This window comes from Rattus rattus, chromosome 13, assembly GCF_011064425.1.
Source record: "Rattus rattus isolate New Zealand chromosome 13, Rrattus_CSIRO_v1, whole genome shotgun sequence".
Classification (NCBI taxonomy): domain Eukaryota; kingdom Metazoa; phylum Chordata; class Mammalia; order Rodentia; family Muridae; genus Rattus; species Rattus rattus.
Window position 1 is genome coordinate 22921185 of NC_046166.1, and position 23107 is coordinate 22944291.

At 38.9% G+C, this 23107-nt stretch overlaps 1 protein-coding gene and 1 pseudogene across 1 annotated transcript in view; one reads left to right on the forward strand and one right to left on the reverse strand.

The window, feature by feature from the left end:
• Positions 1–23107, reverse strand: part of Marchf1 (membrane associated ring-CH-type finger 1) — a 503920-nt gene that overhangs the window by 133345 nt on the left and 347468 nt on the right. The gene's annotated exons all lie outside the window — the stretch shown is intronic.
• LOC116915170 lies at positions 813–932 on the forward strand (annotated as a pseudogene).

Below are 23107 nucleotides of genomic sequence, written 5' to 3' on the forward strand. Positions count from 1 at the left end.
CTCCACACATTAGTGCAACCCTGGACAATTATGTACTGTTTAAAATAGTTCACATTATAGGGGTTAATCAGGCAGTACTATTGTGATGCAAACCTTATAAAAGTATGTGCACACACACGTGTGTGTGTGTGTGTGTGTGTGTGTGTGTGTGTGTGTATAGCTTAGAGGACAACTCTGTCATTCTTCAATTGCTCCCCACATTTCCTTTTAAGACAGAATCCCTCACTGCCCTACAACCTGCTAAAAAGTCCAAGACAGCAATTTCTATGGATCTGCCTGTCTCTGCTTTCTCAGGACAATAACAAGCAGACACCAAAACATAGCTTTTTAAACTGGGTTCTTGGGATGCCATTTCAGTCCTCCAGTTAGCAAGCCAAGCACTTTGTCAACAGAACCCTCCTCACAGTCCATGGATAAGTTAATTTTTAAATAACTAAAAGTTACCAGGTTGTGGCTGGAGTAATGGTTCAGTGAGAAATGTGATTACCATGAAGCGTGAGTATCTGAGTTAGAATCCGCACAATTCCCATAAAAGTCAGAGTCAGTAGTTAACGCCTACAGTCAATCCCAGAGCCCTTACAGTCCACCGGGAGGTGGATACAGGAGACTCCCAGGAGCTTGCTGACCAGCCATCTCAAGTTATGGAGTAAGAAATAAGAGAAAGTGCTACAAACAGTATGCAAAATGAGAACCATCATCTGAGTAAGTCTTCTGACCTCTACCCACATGCTGTGGCATGCATGATCACACAAGCCCCTCCCCCCCACAGCTTAGGAAAACAATTTTGCTACTTCATTAAGAATGCCAAGATAGTGCTCGCTTCAGCAGCACATGTACTAAAATTGGAACGATACAGAGAAGATTAGCATGGCCCTGCACAAGGATGACACGCAAATAATGCCAAGATAATCTGTCAGAGGTTACAATATTTTGATGACTGCTGAGGCTGTATCTGGGGGGTTCAGCAAGCCATCCCTCCCCAATCCCTTCAGAAGAACAATGATGCCCGTGGTGCATGAGAACACACCTAACAAACCTCACAGGGTAGTGTTTGATGCTTTAAAAACACCTGCTGAGCATGTTATCCAGTCAACAAAGCATGCAGAACAGATGTTAGTGAAAATCCCAAGTCCTCAAAGCCTTGCTCTTGGATTAGTTGGGAAGCAGAGGGTTAGGTTAGCCAGAACATCTGAATTGTTATATCCTGTGGCTTTTGAAGAACATGACATACTTCATCCAATAAAGTCAATGGGCTTGATAAAATTCTGGACATCATCGTGCAGCTGTATATTACAGTTTCTGTCTCAGGGGCTTCATTTAGTCTGTGACTGAATCTCATCCTTAAAGATAAAAGCACTTGGCCAGTAATAGAAAGTACATTTTATTATATGGAAATTCATGATTTTCAAAAGCACTTGGAATTTATGTCACTGTGGTGTAGGTATTACTGCAAGAGCTCTGTCTCCTTGTGTTTGGTATCATGACGGTTCCAGGGCTGCTGAGAGTGCTCAGAGCACTGCCATCTCTCTAATATAAACACTCCTTTAACATGGCGTCCACCTTTCTTCCTACTCTCCTCCCTGTGCTTTGAGTCGATTGACCAGCTATTATGATTGTGATTGTCATGTTTATTTGCAAGGAGCAGGGGACTATGAGAGGAGGTCAGGTCACAAGACTGGATGCTCAGAAATTTGCTTCTTGCCCTGTTTCTCAGACCTGCAGGTTCTGCTTTACACTTCCTGTTTCTAACCGCTGTTATAGGTTCCCATTTTAAAGTGTAATTTAAAAACAATTTAAGATTTGACTTTAGAAAGGTAAACAGAACACACAAAGCCCCAACTTTCCTTGTTTTTGTCTTATACTTTGGCTCTAATCTTTTTGAGAAGCAGGGGTTTTTTCCCTCCTGCATCTAGAGATTTCCTTACTAGTTGTTTTCCTAATATTGGGTGACTAAAGAACACAGGGTAGTTTCATAGACAAAATGTGTTCAGTTTATTCTTTTTAAAGCCACCATTTGGAAAATAGCAGTGGATAAAAGTGCTTCCTAACAAGCCCGAGGACCTAAATCTGGTCCCATGATCCATATAGTGGAGTGGAAAGAGAGAACCCATTCCTGCAAGGTGTCCTTTCTTCTACCACAGAGAGATAGAGATATATAGAGAGAAGGGGGGAGGGAGGGAGAGAGGGAGGGAGGGAGGGAAGGAGGGAGGGAGGGAGAGGGAGGGAGACAGAAAGACACACACACAGAGACACACACAGACACACACAGACACACACACACACACACAGACAGACACAGATTGAGTATATTTTGTGTTAGCAAACTACTCTTAGGCAAAGAGTGGTTGCTATACCTAGGGACAGTCCATTGGAGAAAACTGGTTTACAATTTGTCAGGCACTTAATTCTCATCAGAGAAGTTGCTTCTTACAGTAGATGGAAATTATTACACAGATATACAACTAAACAGTATATAGGCAGAGAGAGAGAGAGAGAGAGAGAGAGAGAGAGAGAGAGAGAGAGAGAGAGAGAGAGAGAGAGAGACACTTGGGAATACTCAGCCCTAAATGGGCTCTTTGTAACACTAACCCAAGGCTCAGGAATATATGGGGAAGAAGAGGTAAAGATTTTAAGAGCCAGAGGTGGTGCGTGCCTCCACAAAGGTCTTAGCATGGAGGGGGGAGATAGGTACAAAGCCCCACTCCTATCCAGTAAGAGCATAGTTTTAAGAGTGCTCCTGCAGGCTGGTATGAAGGCTGCGTGGGTAAAGGCACTGGCCCTCAAGTCTGAAGACCTGAGTTAGATACCTGGAATTCATATCATGGAAGGGGAGAATCAGTTCCCACAACTTGTTCTCCAATGTCTACATACATATCTTGGCATATGCCTCTACCCCAACCCTCCGTGTTCACACACAAATAATTGTAAGGCAACAATTTAAAAGAGAATGCTTCTTTAAATTTTCAATAGCCATACAAGTAATAGATTTATCATTACATTTTACTTATACTTTACTTTTTGACACTCCTCTCTCTTCCTGATTTGTACCATTTCATCTTCAGTCCCTTTTCCATCCTTTGTTTTCCCTCCTTCCTTAATCAGGCCTCTTTTACCTTCTCCTGATGCACTTGCAAGTCCTTGACCAATACTTACGCCTCATTACAAAATTTAAGATTTTTGGTCCACATATAATATAGGGCATGTAATATGGGTCTTTCTAAGTTGCTTTGCTTCGTAGTTTCTAGATCTATCCTTTACCCATTCATTATTTCACTATTTTTTACAGCTGAATAAAATGTCATTTTGCATGTTCTACTTATTCTTACCCATTCATCTGCTGATGGACATCTATACTCCTTTTCCTCACTACTGTGAAGTGAGACTACTACCTTTTGAAAAGCAAATTTGAAAGTTTCCTGTTAGAACAAATAACTACAAAGTCCTTATAACAACTTGGCCAAACAGTCCCAGTTAGAAAGTCTATTGTCATGGAGAGACTGAATTGTGTTCCTTAGATAACGTAAGTATGTGACAAACTGTAATTTTATTTTACTCTGTTTGATATGAACAGCCAGGCCATGAGGGAAACTTCACTAAAGCTTTATGGGTATATTCAAAAATGTCCAGATTCCTACAACTTCCCTGCCAGGTTAGAAATGAACTGATGAATTTAATTTAATTAGAGTTTTGCAATACTAACCTTACACATTAAGGCTTAACATACGCACGCGCGCGTGCACACACACACACACACACACACACACATTAAAGGATAGTGATTATCTCATAAGAATGAGAATTAGAGGAGCTTGAGTGATGGATCCGTGGTTAAGAACACTTCCTGCTCTCGCAGAAGTTCCATGTTTGACTCACAGCACCTATATGGATGCTCACCATGTTCTAGTTCCAAGGGTCCAATAGGAAAGAGCAAGCACACAGTATACAGACGTATTTGATGGCAAAACACCTACACATGTAAAATAAAACCTTAAAACAATAAAAAGGAATGGTTAGGATTTCAGGTGAAACCCATGGGTAAAGAATCAGTGGGAAAAACACTATTCAATAATAAACCATAGGATCACTACATGATAAGAACGGCCCAGAAGAATGCCTGATTCCAGAGATGATGAGGACAAGATAGTCTTGAGGGAAGGTGAAGAACTTTGCTCTGTTTGGTAAAGATGACAGTCTGGAGGCAGATAGACAGCAGAGTAGTTTATTGTTGAAGTACAGGACTGGCAATGACCTGAGTAGAAGGATTAACTTATTCCAAATCAGAAATTAGAGTAAGCCATGACTTAGGATGCTATTGCAATCCCTCCCTGCCCCACTGCCCCCCCAGTATTTTCACTAATAAAGGCTTTGAGTAGTTTAGAAGGTTAAATTCAAAATTTACCCATCATAAGTATTTGCAGTTAAACATCTGGGCTAACCTGAGAATCAGGGTGGCTTTCTGGTAAGCCTTTTAGGTTTGTCTACTTCCCTTCTGTACAATGAGGTACTTTATGGGAACCACGGGTAAATTTTCTTGAAAATTTCAGCAGCAGATTTTATGAAGACACTGAGAAACCCACCTGTGGTGTTTTGTTCATGAGGAGCTTGACTGTCTACATGAGATTCTCTGTGGTCCAGGCTCTCAGATCTTCTGAGGTTGGGAAGAGCTTTCAGCCAGTCTGTCAAATATCCTACACCTCAACTATACACCATGGTTTCCCATGTTCTGCTTGGACTGTGGATTGTCTCAACATGTATCATTGTCTATTTAGCTTTTACTGGTCATCATAATAGAAAGAGTGGATTTAAGAGTGTGCAAAGCCAAAAGTATGATGACTTTGACACTCTAGAATTGCATGACTTTTGTTCCAGGGATCGTTTCAGGCCAAGTCTACTTCATTTTCACACTTAGTACTTGGCTTTAGCTTTGAATAGTTGTGAAAAGAGGACTCATTTTCCTAGGCACTGGAGAAGTATGTCCAGGGTTCTAACTTTGGTTTTATCTGCTTTTGAACTGTTTAACAGCTTATAAGTTAGTGAATGCTCCTGGGGAAGCATAGCCACAACATAGCTTGATATTTCACCATGTTTGGTTAATTCTTCAAATTCTTTAAAAAGAAGAAATTTGTAACTCTTCACTTAGTTGTCTCTGGTAAAATTAAGATCCACAGCACTTTTAGAATCTGGAGAGATGTCAATGTAGGTGAAATATTTTCAAGTTGATTGCAAAAATTATGGTTTTCTAATAATAAATACCTTCATGCATAATATTTAGGTTGTGTGAAAGAGATAACTATAAAAATATAACTATAAAGTTAAAATAATTATCATGTGATAAGGGTTTTTCTAGATCATATATAAAAACTAAGAAGCAAAAATTAAAGAAACTAAATAATTTTTATACATAAATATATATGCTGAAAAGAAAAAAATTACAAGTTGGTAATAAATATTTGATTCATATTTAAATAAATACATAGGAAATTATGTCCATAACCTTATGTTCTCATCTGTACTTTCATTTGTTCCACATTTTTCTGATTTCACATGTTTTCTCTTTTACCTTTCTTTTGTTCCTCCTTCCTCCTCTTTGTCTTTCCTTGTTTCATCTTAAGAATCTATGATTTTCACAGTTTATAGATTCATCAACTTCTCTACATTCAGTAAAGGTCAGGCATACTTTTCTAAAATATTTAATCACTAATTTCATAAATGTTGGGCCATACAAATGCATTAAGATTTGAGAATATAATGGTTAACAAACATAAGGACTCCAGCTTTATTTTGAGTCTTTGAGTATTTCCTCTCATGCATCTGGACAAGGAAAGGGCCAGAGTGACCTATATACCAGCTGAAAGACAGGAATGTTGTCCTCGTTTTCATTTCTTCTGGGGCCACTTGTTCATCGGCCCAGGCCTTTCACTTGTAGTAACCTAGAACATTTATGCATCTCCTTGTTCAGCTCCCTATTGTAGTAGTTGGATGCATAATGAATCGTTCATTATAAGGAGTAGATATCAATTTAAACCAAAAAGATCACTATTTGCCATTGCAAAAGATTTTGTGCCTCCAATAGGCACCTTCCTGAACAGAACACCAATAACTCAAGCACTAAGATCAACAATTACTAAATGGAACCTCACGAAACTGAAAAGTTTCAGGAAGGCAATGGAGACCATCAATAGGACAAAACAGTAACCTATAGGATGGGAAAAGATCTTCACTAACCCTCGTCTGACAGAGGGCTAATATGCAAACTATATAAAGAACTTGAGAAGTTAGCACCCACAACCCAAATAACCCAATTAAAAATGGGGTATAGATCTAAAGAGAATTCTCTCAGGGGTACACTTAAAGAAATGGACATTGTTAGCCGTCAGGGAAATGCGAATCAAAAGGACTCTAAGATCTCATCTTACACTCCTCAGAATGGCTAAGCTTGAAAATTCAAGCGACAGCTCATGATAGCAAGGATGGGGAACAAGGGGGAACACTCCTCCATTGTTTTTGGGAATGCAAACTTTTTTTTTTTATTAACTTGAGTATTTCTTATATACATTTCCAGTGTTATTCCCTTTCCCGGTTTCCGGGCAAACATCTCCCTCCCCCCTCCCCTTCTTTATAGGTGTTCCCCTCCCCATCCTCCTCCCATTACCACCCTCCCCCCAACAATCACATTCACTGGGGGTTCAGTCTTAGCAGGACCCAGGGCTTGCCCTTCCACTGGTGCTCTTACTTGGATATTCATTGCTACCTATGAGGTCAGAGTCCAGGGTCAGTCCATGTATAGTCTTTAGGTAGTGGCTTAGTCCCTGGAAGCTCAGGTTGCTTGGCATTGTTGTACATATGGGGTCTCGAGCCCCTTCAAGCTCTTCCAGTTCTTTCTCTGATTCCTTCAACGGGGGTCCTATTCTCAATTCAGTGGTTTGCTGCTGGCATACGCCTCTGTGTTTGCTGTATTCTGGCTGTGTCTCTCAGGAGCTATCTACATCCGGCTCCTGTCGGCCTGCACTTCTTTGCTTCATCCATCTTTTCTAATTGGATGGCTGTATATGCATGGGCCACATGTGGGGCAGGCTCTGAATGGGTGTTCCTTCTGTGTCTGTTTTAATCTTTGCCTCTCTATTCCCTGCAAAAGGGTATTCTTGTTCCCCTTTTAAAGAAGGAGTGAAGCATTCACATTTTGATCATCCATCTTGAGTTTCATTTGTTCTAGGCATCTAGGGTAATTCAAGCATTTGGGCTAATAGCCACTTATCAATGAGTGCATACCGTGTGTGTTTTTCTGTGATTGGGTTACCTCACTCAGGATGAAATTTTCCAGTTCCGACCATTTGCCTATGAATTTCATAAAGTCATTGTTTTTGATAGCTGAGTAATATTCCATTGTGTAGATGTACCACATTTTCTGTATCCATTCCTCTGTTGAAGGGCATCTGGGTTCTTTCCAGCTTCTGCCTATTATAAATAAGGCTGCTATGAACATAGTGGAGCAAGTGTCTTTTTTATATGTTGGGGCATCTTTTGGGTATATGCCTAAGAGAGGTATAGCTGGATCCTCAGGCAGTTCAATGTCCAATTTTCTGAGGAACCTCCAGACTAATTTCCAGAATGGTTGTACCAGTCTGCAATCCCACCAACAATGGAGGAGTGTTCCTCTTTCTCCGCATCCTCACCAGCATCTGCTGTCACCTGAGTTGGGAATGCAAACTTTTATCACCGCTTTGGAAATCAATTTGGTGGTTTCTCTGAAAATTAGGAATAGTTCTACCTAAAAACTCAGGCATATATTCAAAGGATGCTCCACCATAGCACAAGAATGCTTGCTCAATTATTTCATAGCAGCTTTAGTCATAATAGCCAGAAACTGGAAACAACCTAGATGTTCCTTAACCAAAGAATAGATAAAGAAACTGGTTCATTTACACAATGGAGTATTATTGAGTTCTTAAACCCAATGACAATTTGTCAGCAAATGGATGCAACTAGAAAAGACCACCCTGAGTTAGGTAACCCAAAAAGAACAAAGAAAGGTATGTACTCTCTTCTACGTTGATATAAACCATAAAGTAAAGGATAACCATGCTATAATCCACAGACCCAAAGAAGGCAAATAACAAGGAGGACTCAAGGATGGTTAAGAGTTACAACCCTTAACCGCTGCCATGATGCAGTTCTCATGAGTCTCATTGAGAAAAAGAATAGATACTGTGAGTATGTGTGTGTGTGTTTGGGGGTGGCATCTCTGGAACAAGGTAGAAACTTAGTGCATTGGAGACTCCCAGGAATCTGAGGGTGACCTCAGCTAAGATTCCTAGCAATGGGGAATGTGCAGCCTGAACTGGCCATTTCCTGTACCCAGGCAAGACTTCCAATGGAGGGATTATGACACTAACCGGCCCCGAAACCTTTGATCTACAGTTTGTCCTGCCTACAAGGTATATAGGAGTAAAGATGAAGTGGAAATTGAGGGAATGGACAACTAATGACTGGTCCAGGTTGAGATGCATGCCATGAGAAGGAGACCACTCCTGACATATTAATGATATTCTATTATATCTGTAGACAGGAGCCTAGCATAACCAGTATCAGAGAGAGGCTTCATTTAGCTACTGATGTAAACAGATGCAGAGACCCACATTCAAACAATAGGTAGAGCTTGGGGAATCCTGTGGAAGAGGAGGAGGATGGATTGTGAGAGCCACAAGTGTCAAGAACAGCACAAGAAAACCTACAGAATCAACTAACTTGGGTCTCAAAGGGACTTAATTGACAACTAGGAGCATGCTTGGCACTGACCTAGGCTCTCTGCATATGTTATAGTTTTGTAGCTTCATGTAGAGAGTGGAGGTGTTGTTGGGAGGTTGGAGGTGTTGTGAGGGAAGAACTGGGAGGAGAGGAGGGTGAACTGTAGTTGGGATGTAAAATTAATTAATTAATTAATTAAAAATAAACGAATGAATGAACAAATAAAAAATTCTTGTGCTTTTTTTCCTTCTATGATTATAACTGTTTCTCCATAAATCTGCTATTAAGGAAATTCAATTAGTAACAAGATGTTACAAGGCTGAGAATAATTGAAGGTGTATTAGCATTCTGACAGCTTCAAAACATACAACCCTTAACCACTGCCATGATGTGGTTCAGTAGTGAAATGTTTTTCATCAACGATTGGAATTTGTTTAGCATTTTGCTGGCCTCTATTTAATTATTGTAAGTCTATATTTTTCTTAGGTAGTTTGAAGGTGAATCATAGATGACATTTGACATCCCCTGCTCCTCAAGGTGGATTGTAGGTCAATTTCTTATTCTGTAGTTTCTAACATGGTTCTTTGTAATTTATAAGAATGTGTACTGATATTTTAATAGGCATATTCTAGATTTGCACAATTTTGAATGGAATGTAATCAAGCGGGTCAACATATGGTTTCTTCCTCTACACAATTATGTATTTGTATAAAACCCTCAGCAATTTAGTCTGAAAGAAGAAATGTGCTTTTCTTTCTAAATTTGAATGACAGTGGCCAGTATGCTTTTAAAGGTCATCTCAAAACATTTTTACAAAACTTTTTAATGTTTTGTTCTTTTAAATTTTATCTGTTGTTCATTTCATATGTATTCAAGTTTATTGTTTCCTTAAAGAAATGAAGAAAATAAATCTATTTTCTTCTGTAAGAGTAACTGTGGCTGTAACGTTTGACGTGCTTAGCGTAGGGTTGTTTTAATACAGAGTACGAAGTGCAGGGATCTAAGAACTTAGTTTTAAATCTCTTACTGAGTTATCATGGCAAATATTTTAATCAGTAAAATGACAACAATATTATCTTTTCTGAAGAACCAATACCTGAGATCATTCATGGATATTCGCCAAAAAATTCTGGAGTACAACCATATAATCAACACTAAGTAATGATTTTTGTAATTTCCTTATTAAAATAAACTATTATGTACTAATATAAATGACACACAAGCAATTTCATGCTATACATTTAATAAATTTAGTAATTGTAATGCTCATACATTTGATGTGTCATGATAGTTTAACATTTGTAATTGATTTGCTTTTTAAAAAAACTTTTACTATTTTACATATTTCACAGATATTTTGTAAAATTATCACAATTTGAAGTTAAAAACAATCCAGATTTATTTTCCTAAACTTCTGGAGATCAGATCTAAGTTGGAGTTGTTAACTGGTTGCTCTCCTTCTCATGGCTCTCGAGACTACCCTTTGTCGCCTTTTCTTATTGCTAGTAGTCACTTCAACCCCTTTGCTCATGTCCCTAATTCAAAATGAAAAAAGAACTTCTAGTTCTATTGTTACTTGTATTTTTTGACATATCTATTTTCCCCCTTGGGTAATGACCCTTGTGATTACATTGGGTTCGCCCTGATAAATTTTGGAGAATCCATCTATCTGAAGGTCTTTACAGTCTTCTAAATGCTTTGTTACAGAAGAGTCACATATTCACAGATTCCTAGGATTAGGAACTAGGTATCTTTAGGGACCTAGTACTTTACCATCCACAGAGAGTATACAACAGGCAGACATTCATACTGTAAAGTAAGTGACTTGTATCTGTTCATTAAAAACACTTTCCAAGTCATAAAGCTACCAGCCAAAGATTTTGCTCGATGTCCATCTACTTAACAGTTAACCGAAAGCCTACCAAGTAACTACTAATTTACCCCAAGAATCTATTAACTCACAGTTGGATCAGTATTTCATAACAATTGCATTTTATTTTAGAGTGGAATAGTTTAGGCTCTATAAATTTTTTAATAGTCTTTTAAAATATTTTTTCTTTTACCCAAAATGGATATTTTCTTACAGTTTCTTGTGATTATGATTTTCCATCTCTCAACTCCTTCAAGTTCTTCCTAAGTCTCCTCCAATCCAAATATATGCCTTTTCATTTTCTCTTGTGTTAGAAAATGAACAGTAAATATTACAAAATAATAATTCACGATTATATTCATAACAGATTCTGAAAGTAGTGTTTAATGCTTCAAACCTGGCCATTGCTTATGACATAAAAAGGAAAATTATTAATTTAAAATTTAATGTAAACAATAATAATAAATAAATAGATACAATTAAGTAACTAATTAAAAGAAATAGTAAAAACAAGACAAAATGATAAAACAAATAATTAAAATAAAAGAGAAAATAATCAAATCAAAAGAAACAAACCAAAATAGGATAAAACAAATAGAAGAAAATAAGCTAACTGAAAAAGCACACCAAACATGTCTAGACACAGAGATTAAATATTCTTAAAACCAGGCTTTTCCTTAATTGTCTTTGTATCTTTTTTGTATTCATTTGTTTTCAGTGATAAAATGTGGACCTTTGTAGTATTCTGTATTCAGACAAAATGGCAATAGAGCAAATATTAAGTAAGACTTTCTGCTTTAGTGTTCAAAAAACCAGATATTCCATGGATTCATAGAAAAGAATAGATGCGGTATTGTCATATCTAAATACAAACCTGGAAGATAGTAAGTTGTGGTTAGACGTAAAAAGCCATAGGCAGCATTTGATAGAAGCCAAATGTGTTTTCACAGTGGCTGTCATAAGCCATGGGTGGGCTTGATGTATTAAATATTACTCTCGGAATCTGTTGTGAATATAATCACAAGTTACGGTTGGCGAATGTGGATAATATTGATTCAAATCAAAGAAATGTGAGAAAAGCAGGGTAAAAAACAAAACACCTACTTGTTTCATGAGGGAAAGGCAGTGTGAGTTTCCAGCCACCCCCACTAACTCAAACATGCAGCAAAAGTAATTCATATGAAACATAAATAAGTCACCATCTTCATTGATCTACTGTGGGCAAAGGCCTAGCCCTAACCCTAGCCCTGGCCAGTGTGGGAGCTGGTGAAGAAAGGACTTTGAACATCTTTGATAGTTCTTTTTGTCCTCAGACAACCATTCCTTTCTCTTTCCTTGACAAAGTCACATTGACACCCAGAAAATGACCGATTTAGAGACTATAAAGAGACAAATAAAAAGGAAATGACAGTTACGGGCAGAGTAATAAAATGGCCTTCAGGCATTTTAAAACCTCTAACTTCTCACATCCTAGGTCCCGGAACCATTAGGCATTATTTTAGCAGTCTTTTCCTCAGGTAGTCTCCCAGCCATGGCTCATGTAGAACTCTGACATGACTTACAGTGTAGTGACAGCAAACGGAGGTTATCAACACTGTTTCAGTTGATTGGAACTTTGTGCCTTGAGCTATTTATCCCCAGCCCTGCCTTAGCATGCCCTCAGCGCCACCAACTGGAAGAAATTGATGCCTACAGAGGAACTGGAACTCCAGAATCAACAAGGGAATACCTAGTTAATTATTGTTGATCTATATATATACATTTATTGTTAATATATTGTTATAGAAGAAAGACTGAAGTTGAATATGTAGCATCGAAGAACAATGATTGGAAATACACTTTCAAACAAGTGCAGTAAGAACATTCATGCTAAGGGGAAATGTAAGATACCACCAACAAGAAGCTAGAAAATAAATCATAGAATTGAAAACATTAAACTTGAGAACACAATAGTTCACATAGAATACACAATGGAAGGATCGATTTTTTCTATGTGTTTGTTCCAAAGAAAGAAAGCACAGAAGAATGCATATTAGATACACTGTTGCAGACAGCCTTCAAGGCAGAGGGTTAAGCACAAAGCCAAAGGGAAAGCATTGCTTAGCCTCCATAGCAAGGTTTCCTAATGTCAAACATAGTGACTGTAGTGGTTTGAATAGGTATGGCCCCCATGGACTCATGTGTTCAGATGCTTAGCCCATGGACTTAGGAGGTGCGGCATTGCTAAAGGAAGTGTGTCACTGTAGAGGTGGGTTTTGAGGTCTTATATGCTCATGCTATGCCCAGTGTGGCACAAAGTCTTCTTTGCCTGCAGATCAAGATATAGAAGTGTCAGCTTTTTCTCCAGCACCATGTCTCCCTGCCTGCCACCATGCTTCTTGCCATGGTGATGATGATGAACTAAAGTTCTGAAATGGCAAACCAGCCCAAATTAAATGTTTCTCTTTATAAGAGTTGCTGTGGTCATGGTGTGGTCTCCGCAGCGATAGAAACCCCAACAAAGACAGTGGCAGTATTCCAAAAGCACCCGGAGTGTGATAAACACTCTTTATAAGCTTAATCAGTCTGTCACACATTTGATGAGTAAGATTTGGTGGTGTAACAATTTTAGTGTATGGCACTATATCCAGTTGAATTACTCTTTAAATGGGAAAACATTAAAATACTATTAGGCATTTATGATTTCAGAAATTTTGGCAAGATTACACAATAAGACCACTCCTGGAATAGATGTTCCAATGAATACAACTAAAAAGGAAATAGACAGAGGTGCTATAAGTATCATGGAGAAAAGTAGAGGAATTTCTCAGTAAATTTTATTGTGGCCAGGGTAAGGGAAAAGAAAAGGAGAGGGAAGAGTAGAGGAATGAGAGCAAAGAGAGTAAGAAGGGAGGGGTGGAGCCTGGAGAGGAGCAAGAGAGCCAGAGAGAGCTAAAGCTAGAGTTAGAGCATGGGAGGGAGGGAGGGATGGAGGGATGGAGAGGGAGAGAGGGAGGGAGAAAGAGAAAAAGGGGGAGAGAGGGAGAGAGACAGACAGACAGAGAGACAGAGACAGACAAAGACAGACAAAGCTCTCTCTAAAGAGCTTTGTTAGAATTAGAGCAAGGAAGGCATGGAAGAATGGAAAGGGAGAGGGACAGAGGTAAATAGGGTGGGAGAGGAAGGAAGAGAAGGAAGGGAGAGAGAGAGAGACAGAGAGAGAGAAAGAGACACATACAGACAGAGAACTAAGTTAGAGTTAGAGAGAGAGAGAGAGAGACAGAGACAGAGACAGAGACAGAGACAGCAAGATTGAGAGAGAGAAACAGAGACAGAGGGGGGAGATGAGAGAGCCAAAAAAACCACGAAGAGTTAGAGCAAGGATGAGGGAAAGAAGGAGAAAGAGAGAGGCACATACACAGAGAGAGAACAAAATTGCTGGGATCCAGTTAAAATTAGACAAGGAAAACAGCAAATTAAGTGTTTAATTCTAAAAAAAATCATGAATAAAATGGGAGAAGAATAACAAGCAGTTGTTAGTATGCTCAGGTAATGCTATTATCATGGAAAATAGGAAGATACCAATAAATTAAGGAAATCTGATTGCTAAATAAGCATCGAAGTTCTTTGGCACAAGTTAATAATATGGATTTAAATAAAGAGAGCTAAATTATACCTTTCAAATAAAAACAATAAAATTAAATGGATACCAGAGGAGTAATAGTGTCTGTATATCATTAAATATAAAAAGTTACAGATTTTCAGACTTAAGTTTTAATAATATTTAATAGGTCTTTAAAACAATATTTCTAAGGCAAGATGTAACTAATAAATAGCTTATTGTCATATTATAGTACATTTTTGTACAACATACTTATAATCAGACATTTTAATAAAAATTTCTTTGCTTTTTCTAGAATTATATCATCAGCAATATCAATCTAGGATGGATTAATAAAGTTATAATAAGTTGTTATTAATATTTTTGTGAATATTTTATCTACATATTTTCATGTACTGCAGTCATAAATGTCAGCATACATAAGCTTATTTTTTAAAATAAAATACAATTAAAATTCTAACAAAATACAATTCATGGCAAAAATTTTAGGAGGAGATGGAGAAATATGTGAGAAAGAGAATGTTAAAAGAGGGCATGGCATCCTAAATATGAACCTATAATAGAATCAAAAGCATCCAGTCACGACTTTTCTGAGAGAAATGCATGAGTTGACAGTTGTCAGAGGATGGTCTTAAACAAAACCCAGAGCAAAATCTAAAGATGTACACCTAGCCACGCCATTTCCTGCCGAGTCGCTTCTGTGGTTTCCCACTAGTACTGAATAAAATCCAGCATGTTCTATGGTCTCTGTGTGATTCAGTTTGTTTCCTCTCTCTCTTCCTTACACACTCTTTAGCAAGCCACCTGTCACAGGTTCCTGCCTGCAAGACCTGCAGCTCACCTGCTCAGAGCCTCAGAGATTGGGAAAACCATAAACTAGACAGCTTCCTGGGTTTAAGGAAACCTCAGGGGTTAGCATAATCTAAAAACAAGTGGTGAGCCTCACGCGGAGCGTCGGGGACAACCTTCCTGATCACAGTGTCCCCCTCCGTTATTTTGTTTTTAATTTTGTCTGCTGTCTGCCCCACAGGTGCAAAAGACTTGCTCTCAGTTATAACTTTAAAAATATATTTTATACATTTATTTACTCTGTGTTTTCGCATGAGAGTGAGCGTGTGCCTGTGCGTGCGTGTGCATGTGCGTGTTTACTACAGTGTGCTTATAGGCAGTGGGCAGTTTATATTCAGTTCTATCCCTCCACTGTGCGTTCTGGGGATTGAACTCAAGTTGGCAGCATCGACAGCCTGGCATCTTTACACGCTGTGCTCTCTGGCTGGCTCAGACTAAGATTCTATCCTCACAGTCGAGCTCTAGCATAGGGAGTGAGACACCTTTCGTGTTCCAGCATACTTCCGAAGGCACCTGTGTCTCGGAGCTGATACAAAACACTCTAGGAATGCCAGATATGAGGCTTGGAAATTCTTCTGGCCTCAGTGTCCTCTTCTGTAAGAAGTGTAGTTCTGAATAGCCTTGTAAGGTTGAAACTCACTGCTGGGTTAGTTCAAGCGAGCAAAGCTTGGAATCTGCGAGCATCATCTAGCAGATGAATAGGTGACAGTCACGAACAAGATTGGGTTCCACAGTTTTCTGCTTTAGCTCAACTGCCCTTGATACAGAATTATCAGTGTAACTACAGGCTGAAGCGATCACAGATGGAACGCTTTGGTTCCCTGCCCTTCCTTATTTTTTATTGTAAAACATGAGTGTTATATTCAGGTCAGAAAAGCACTTGAACTTCATTTTGATTATTATGACAATGTTATCAGGCCAGCCAGATTAAAGCAATCTCCATCTTGGTATTGTTTCCATGCTCTGGCAAAAGGGGATGGTATACATTATGATTAAATAACGCGGAGTCTGGGCTGCCTCTTGCATAGAATTAATTTTGGTATAGCTTCCATTTCATTAGAGGAACACTTTAAAACAGGTCAAGTGTAACCCAGGCTAAATTGAAAATGCATTATTCTATTTTGGTAGGCTCTCCAAGCTGATACATATTTAATGCAATTTTATAAGGAAGTTCAAATGTCAGGCAGACGCCTTTAAGAAAACAAATGTCTTAAGTTTTACACTAGGTAATTTCTGAATAAACATTCAGTATATCTCCTTGACTGTCCCAGAGCTTTTTCTTGGCGGAAAATAAGCTATTTGTGTGAGTTATGTGGAGTAAATCTGACAACGCGTGGTGAGCGCTGTTCTCTTTATTGGCTCTGTCTCTTTGGGATGTAGTTTAGGCTTGCAGAAATCCACCTTGCACTTTTTTTCCTTAGGATAGGATTCTTGGAATTATAAAAGTTTAATGGAATTTAGGCTTGTGTCTTAGTTTTTATCCATGTATTCAGTTTCATTGTTTTCAGGCTGTTCACTTAGCCAGACAACCTTGTGAGTTTTCGCTTTCCACTTGGTTGTAAGGCAATCCCACACTGCAGGGCAAGTCCCTTTCTTTGGTAGAAATGCGGCTCAAAACTGAACATTATTTTACATAGCTGTCCCTATTTCTCACAAATAAAGCTGTCGACAAAGAACCTGGACATGTAGGTGTTTGTAACTGCCATGGCTACACGGGATTTGCTCAAGAACTGTGACATAGTCCTTAGCGGTACCTTAAATTACTGGGCTTAGTGTTTGCCTCCCCCTGCACCCAAATCAATTGAGAGAAGAGGGAAAACTGCTTCCGGTCCCTCCAGTATGATTTCGAAAAAAAGAAAAATAACTATGGGGGTTTGTTTTTAAACACATGTCCAGAAGTCTTGTGGAAGACTTGGGCAAAGGATGAGGGACTCCACAAGAAGACCAAGAGAGTCAACTAACCTGGACACTTAGGGGCTCCTAGACACTGAACCAAAGAGCATACAAGGGAGGCCCCAGCACATGTACAACAGACATGTACCATGGTCTTCATGCAGATCCCCCAAGAACTGGAGCAGGCGTTATCGCTGACTTTTGCCTCCCTGTGTATCCTGTTCCCTTATCTGGCCCCAGCAGGAGAAGATATGCTTGGCTTTGTGGTGACTTGAGGGTCTAGGGTCGGGTGATACCCAGGGAGGACTTTTCCGGTCTCAGAAGAGAAGGTGAGGGGGTGGGGTTGTGATCAGTATGTAAAGGAAATAGATAATGATTAATGGAAAAAAAACGAGTTATCAAAATTATCAATGAAACTAAAGGATCTATATTGATTATTCTCTCAACTTTTAATTAAAATTTTGAGTAAAAAAGCTCCATGTCATGAATTTCACAAAATCATTTGGATTTTTCAGACTTATTTTGCTAGATACAGAGATTTCCCAATTGTTTTTTCCCAGATGAAAACCTCTGAGCAGTTACAGCGCTGTGATCAATCTTTTCCCGGATCTCAGGAGAGACTGCAAAAAGCCTGCTGCTACTGAGAAAATACCCGGACTCAAGGAGCCTCATGGGCTTCCCTTCTTATGTCTGCTTAGCAGTAAACGGTAGCACAGGGACCGACATATCATTCTGATAACGGCAGACCCCTCAACACCCTGTCTAACACTCCCTTCCCAAGGCCTAAAGTTTTCAATCTGTACCTGTACTACCTGTAAAAATACATCTGTTTATTGCCACTACTTAAATGCCGACGATTCTCACGGGCTAGCTGGCATTGCCTCTTAACTGTTGGGCTTATCTGTCTTTTCCTGCAGCAGCTGGCTACAGTGTTCTGAGAAGTCAGACCTTTCTACATTACTCTTTTGCTTGAATCTTTAAATGTTCTCTGTAGATCACACGGTAAAGTTCTGCTTGCCAGTTTGCTTCGAGGCTGCCATCTTGTCCCTACTAGTGACTGGTGTCATTTCCGTCTGTCAGTTTGCCAGATGCATTTTTTCTTCCTAGCTAACAGCCTCTCCCACACGAGCACATGTCTCTCCTCGGTCCCTCTAGTCCTTCAGATGTGCGTTTCCGTTCCTTCATCCTCCCCTCCACCACCCTTCCATTTCCCCCTTTTTCTTCCCTGCTCTCCCCTTCTCCTTCATTCCTTTCTTCCTCTTTCCCTCTCTCTTCCTTCCTTCTCTCTCTTACTCTATCTTTCATACCATCATTTGTTTAACTTATGCAAAAGCTATTTTGGACTTCCCAATTCAATGATTGTTTTTTGTAACAATCTTATCTTTTTGTGTCTTACTGTAAAACTAGCAACTCTTTCTCCAAAATTGGTTAGTGCATAAAATGAAATATTCTCGGTGCTAATCCTTCCTAAATTCTCTGGAGCACCAGAACTCTCTAAAACACTCGTTTTGATATTTGATGGCTTAGAATGCTCCCGATGTTTCTCCCAACCTTCCTTGCCAAGTTCTTCCAGAGTTCCTTGTCACCCTTTCTCTGTGAGAATAGGGTTGTTTCTCCCAGCTGTTTTTAGTCTTAACTTTTATGACATACTTTCTCCCTACTGTATCATTTATTTAGTACCTCCACATCTCTGTAATTTTTGTGATTCCATAAACAACTCTTTATTCTATAGATTTTCATTGCACTCATTGTGGCCGGTCTGGCACTATGTGGGTCCAGTACATGTGACACACACATGCATACACATATTAAGTGCTAGATGAAGTACCTGGCAATTATATACATGATAACCAGCTATTCCGTGGGACTACCGTATTTTCAAACTGCATGCAGAAAATGTCAAACAATATTGTAATGCTTAAGATTTCTCCCCTAGATGAGTTTTGTGACCCCCATGAGTTCAATATGTGTGACTAAACATAGAATAGAATAGTAATAGAAGTACTGTAGCAGGAGTTTGGAAGAATCGGTCTATCCATCTCAGTAATGACTGAGGAAAGCCTCAAGAAGTTTACAGAGCAGACTTAAAGATCTGTGCAAACTCCTTACTGCACTGTACAAGTACCATTCATGTCTTCCTGTCACAGACATGACAATTTAGTATAGTTAAACAACTGTCCATCGAGTAGCAGACACACCCTTAGGTATAACACATCACTTCAGCATGACAACTTAATGGCAGGTGAAAGTTTAGTATACGGAATGAGTGGCATTTTTCTTCCTACCTTACATAATGTAGATTTTGGAACCTATGGAGGTTTCTGTCCATTTGTCCTATAGGGATATTTAGCAAGTCTGTCTAGGCACTCAGAGTGAGGAAAGAAAATTAGTTGGTAACAGATTCATTTTCACTGATTAGGTAAAAGCATTCATGTTTCCTCCTTAAACTTAAAATAAAGAAGTTGGTTTTTATCCTCATAAGCTAAAGAATCTCACTTGAAAGAGAATGAGGGAGGGAGGCATGAGAAGGCGGGGGGAAGGAGAGACTGCCCAGATCAATCTTAGATATCATTCCTTGTCTTTTGGGGTAGGGTTGGCTGCTTGGTTTAGAACACAGCCATTTGACTACGCTGCTGGCCAGTGAATGTTCTCGTGTCTATTCTCCCAGTGGTAGGATTATAGATCCACATCGCCATGCTCAGCTTCTTCCACTGCTGCAGGGGATTAGACTCAAGTCCTCATGCTTAGGTAGCGAGCACATTACCAGCTGAGCCATCTCCCCAGACCCTGCACTGCTTTGTTTATGATGGCCAAGTGGTTTATGATGACATTTATTTTTATTCATAAATCTGCAATCTGGACAGGGCTTAGCAAGGGCAATGTTAGCTGAGGAGACTCAAGGGCTGGAGGCAAGAAGCATACTCGGTCAGTCAGGTGCTTGCCACTGGGCTGGGAAGACCAGAACTGTGGAAGGCTCCTCAAGCAGCTTTCGTCTTCTCTCTGTGGAAGGTGTGATAACTGTGCAGGGAGATTGAAGGCAGCATCCTGAAACACCATCTCAGTCCAGGATCACATGGAATACGTCATAGGAGAGAGAGAACCAGGCAGAAAACTGTAAAGGATGTGTTGCATCCTGTGACCATTCTGAGGAGTGACACAGGACTACTTCTGCTATTCTCAACTGGCCAGGGAAGTTTAGTGGGACTGTGGAGGAAACAGTGGGTTCCTTTATTGATAGAAGAATGCCAATGACACATTGTAGACAAACGCTGGTTACAGAATAATTACTCCTGTAAGGAGCAGATCATTCCACAAGGGATGTGACTGTCAGAAAGAATGTTGTTTTTTTCCTGAGCAGAAACTTCTGAAACATTAAATAGATAAACCTTATGACAAAACCTATTCTATTCTATTCTATTCTATTCTTCTATTTCTACTCATTTCTACAAGTGAATATATATTTCCTAGTTATATATTATATATTAAAATATACCTATAAAATAAAGCATATGAATAGATATACTATATATAATGCATATGAAATACACACTAATTTTATATGTATTGTGTTTTGCTAGCACGTGGTTTATGCACCACATGTGTGCCTGGTGCTCATGGAAGCTACAAAATGGTGTCAGACTCACCGGAACTGGCATCGCAGATAGTTGTGAGCCACCATACAGGTGATGGGAACAAAGCCCAGATCCTGTGCCAGAGCATCAAGTGCTCTTACATCCAAACTATCTTTCTAGCTTTTATTTTATCCAACACTTTATGAAAACTTCAAATACACATTAAAGTTGAAAAATCTGTGGAAATTATGATATGCAAATTTATATTTTTCTTAATTTTAGTGTATCACACATTTATTCTTTTGATCTATTGCCCTGTCTATTTACAAATATATTCTTCTATTAGTGACACATGTAAAATTAAGTTGCCTACATAATTTATTCCTAAACAATTCAAAGTGAACATTATTAATTACTACTCAGTAGGTATTTGTATATATTTAGGCAACACATGCAGTGAAATATACAAATCTGAGTGTTCAATAGGACTAGATAAGAATCCTGTTTTTTATATTTTATTTAAAAAATGTGTGAGTGTGACTGTGTGAGCATGTGTGTGGATGTATGAGTCTGAGTGTATGTGAGTATGTAAATGTGTGAGTGTGTATGAGTGCCTGACTGTGAATGTGTGTGTGTGTGTGTATAACTGTGTGTATGACTGTATGAGTGTGTGTATGTATAAGTCTGAGTGTGTGAGTGTATATATGTGTGTGTGTAAGAGTCTGTGTGAGTGTGTATTAGTGTGTGAGTGGGAATGCATGCAAATGAGTATATGTGTGACTGTGTGAGTGTGTATGTGAGTATTAGTATGTAAGTGTATGTATGTGTGTGAGAGTGAGTACATGTTAGTGTGTATGAGTATGTGAAGATTAATGTGTGGGTATGATTGTGTGACTGTGTAACTGTGAGTGTGTGAGTTTGTAAGTGTGTGTATTTATGCGAGAGTGTGAGTGTTTGTGTATGAATATGTGTGTGTGTGTGTGTGTGTGTGTGTGTGAGAGAGAGAGAGAGAGAGAGAGAGACTCTGTGTGTGTGTGTGTGTGTGTGTGTGTGTGAATGCAGTGACTAGAAGAGCTGTAATTAAAGTTGGTTGTGAGTCCTGACATGACTATGTTAACCAACGTTAAATCTTTGCAAGAACCATCTCTCAAACCCTTACAGGCATGTTCAAGCTTCATTTATATTATGCTATCTTTCTTCTCGATAAATCCAAATAACCTACTCTTGTCTACCAAAATAAGTTACCACAACCACATTCTTTCTCCAGTCATTTAAAAACTCTTTCATGTCATATTTAAATGACATCATCATAGAAAATTATATTTAATAGGCCTTGCATTTTTAATTTTTAATTAAAATTTATTTCTAACATGTGAAAATAGTAATTATATATGTTTATGTGGGTGCCAACTGACGTTAGGATGCATGTGAACATTGTAATTACAGTTACAATTGTGAACCTTACAATTATGACAAATATGTTTATCTCTTTTAAACTTTTCAAATCATTTTTGTGGTAAAAACATCCCAAATTATTTTGCTCTTTGATAATAAAGTGTATTATTATTATTATTATTATTATTATTATTATTATTATTATCCATTGTCTCCTTACTCTGCACACTAAACTTTTTGCCCTATACCACATTTCTATTCCCACTGATTGGGCTTCTGTCACACCTCCTTCCCCACTCTCCCCTCTTTTTTCCTGTTAATCACCATTCTTCTGAAAAGGTCTACAGGATCAGCATTTTAAGAGTCCACACATAAGTAGGATCATGTGGTATTTGCTTTTCTGTGGCTGGCTTATTTCAATTTACATAACCACTTCCCTGGTTATTTACCCTTCTGGGTGTCTCACTGGAGAGAAGCCCAAGAGAGGCCTGCGGGTGTGGGTTGATATTTTAGGCTGCAGATAAGTAATTATTGAAGTGTTCGAATAGTTAAATAGTCAGGTTCTCTCCCCAGTTTGGTGGGGTTGTTAGTGTCAACTACTCAATCACAGCTCCTTTTTCTAATTTCTACATCATAAGTCTATCTAAAAAGGCTACTGTCAGGAGCTGAGGAGATGGCTCAGTAGTCAAAAATGCCTTTTGCGCAAGCACAGAGTCTGGACTCGCATCTCTAGGATCCAGGTAAATGTCAAGTGAATATAGCTGCCTGTCTGTAAATTTAGTTTTGGAAGGTATAGATGAGATTCTTGGAGCAAGCTGGTTAGTAAGACTAGCCATGGAGCAAGCCCTGGCTTTTATTGAGAGACCCTGACTCAAGGAAAAACATTAATGAGTAATCAAGCGAAGAGTCTCAAAATTAGCCCTCAGCGTCCTCACATTTAAAAATACATGGTTACTGTCTCACATGGGAATGTGCATACATACATGCACGAAAACCATATCACATGTAAACATATGAAGAAAAAAATGTACCTGTCAGGGCTTGTGATGGCAAGCCCTACTAGGATGCTTAGATCTACTAGGACTGCTGATGTGACATTACTGACTTCACCAAACTTTAAAAATATGAGGCTGGTGAGATGGTTCCGTGGTTTAGAGAACCTGCTAAATGGGACTCATAACC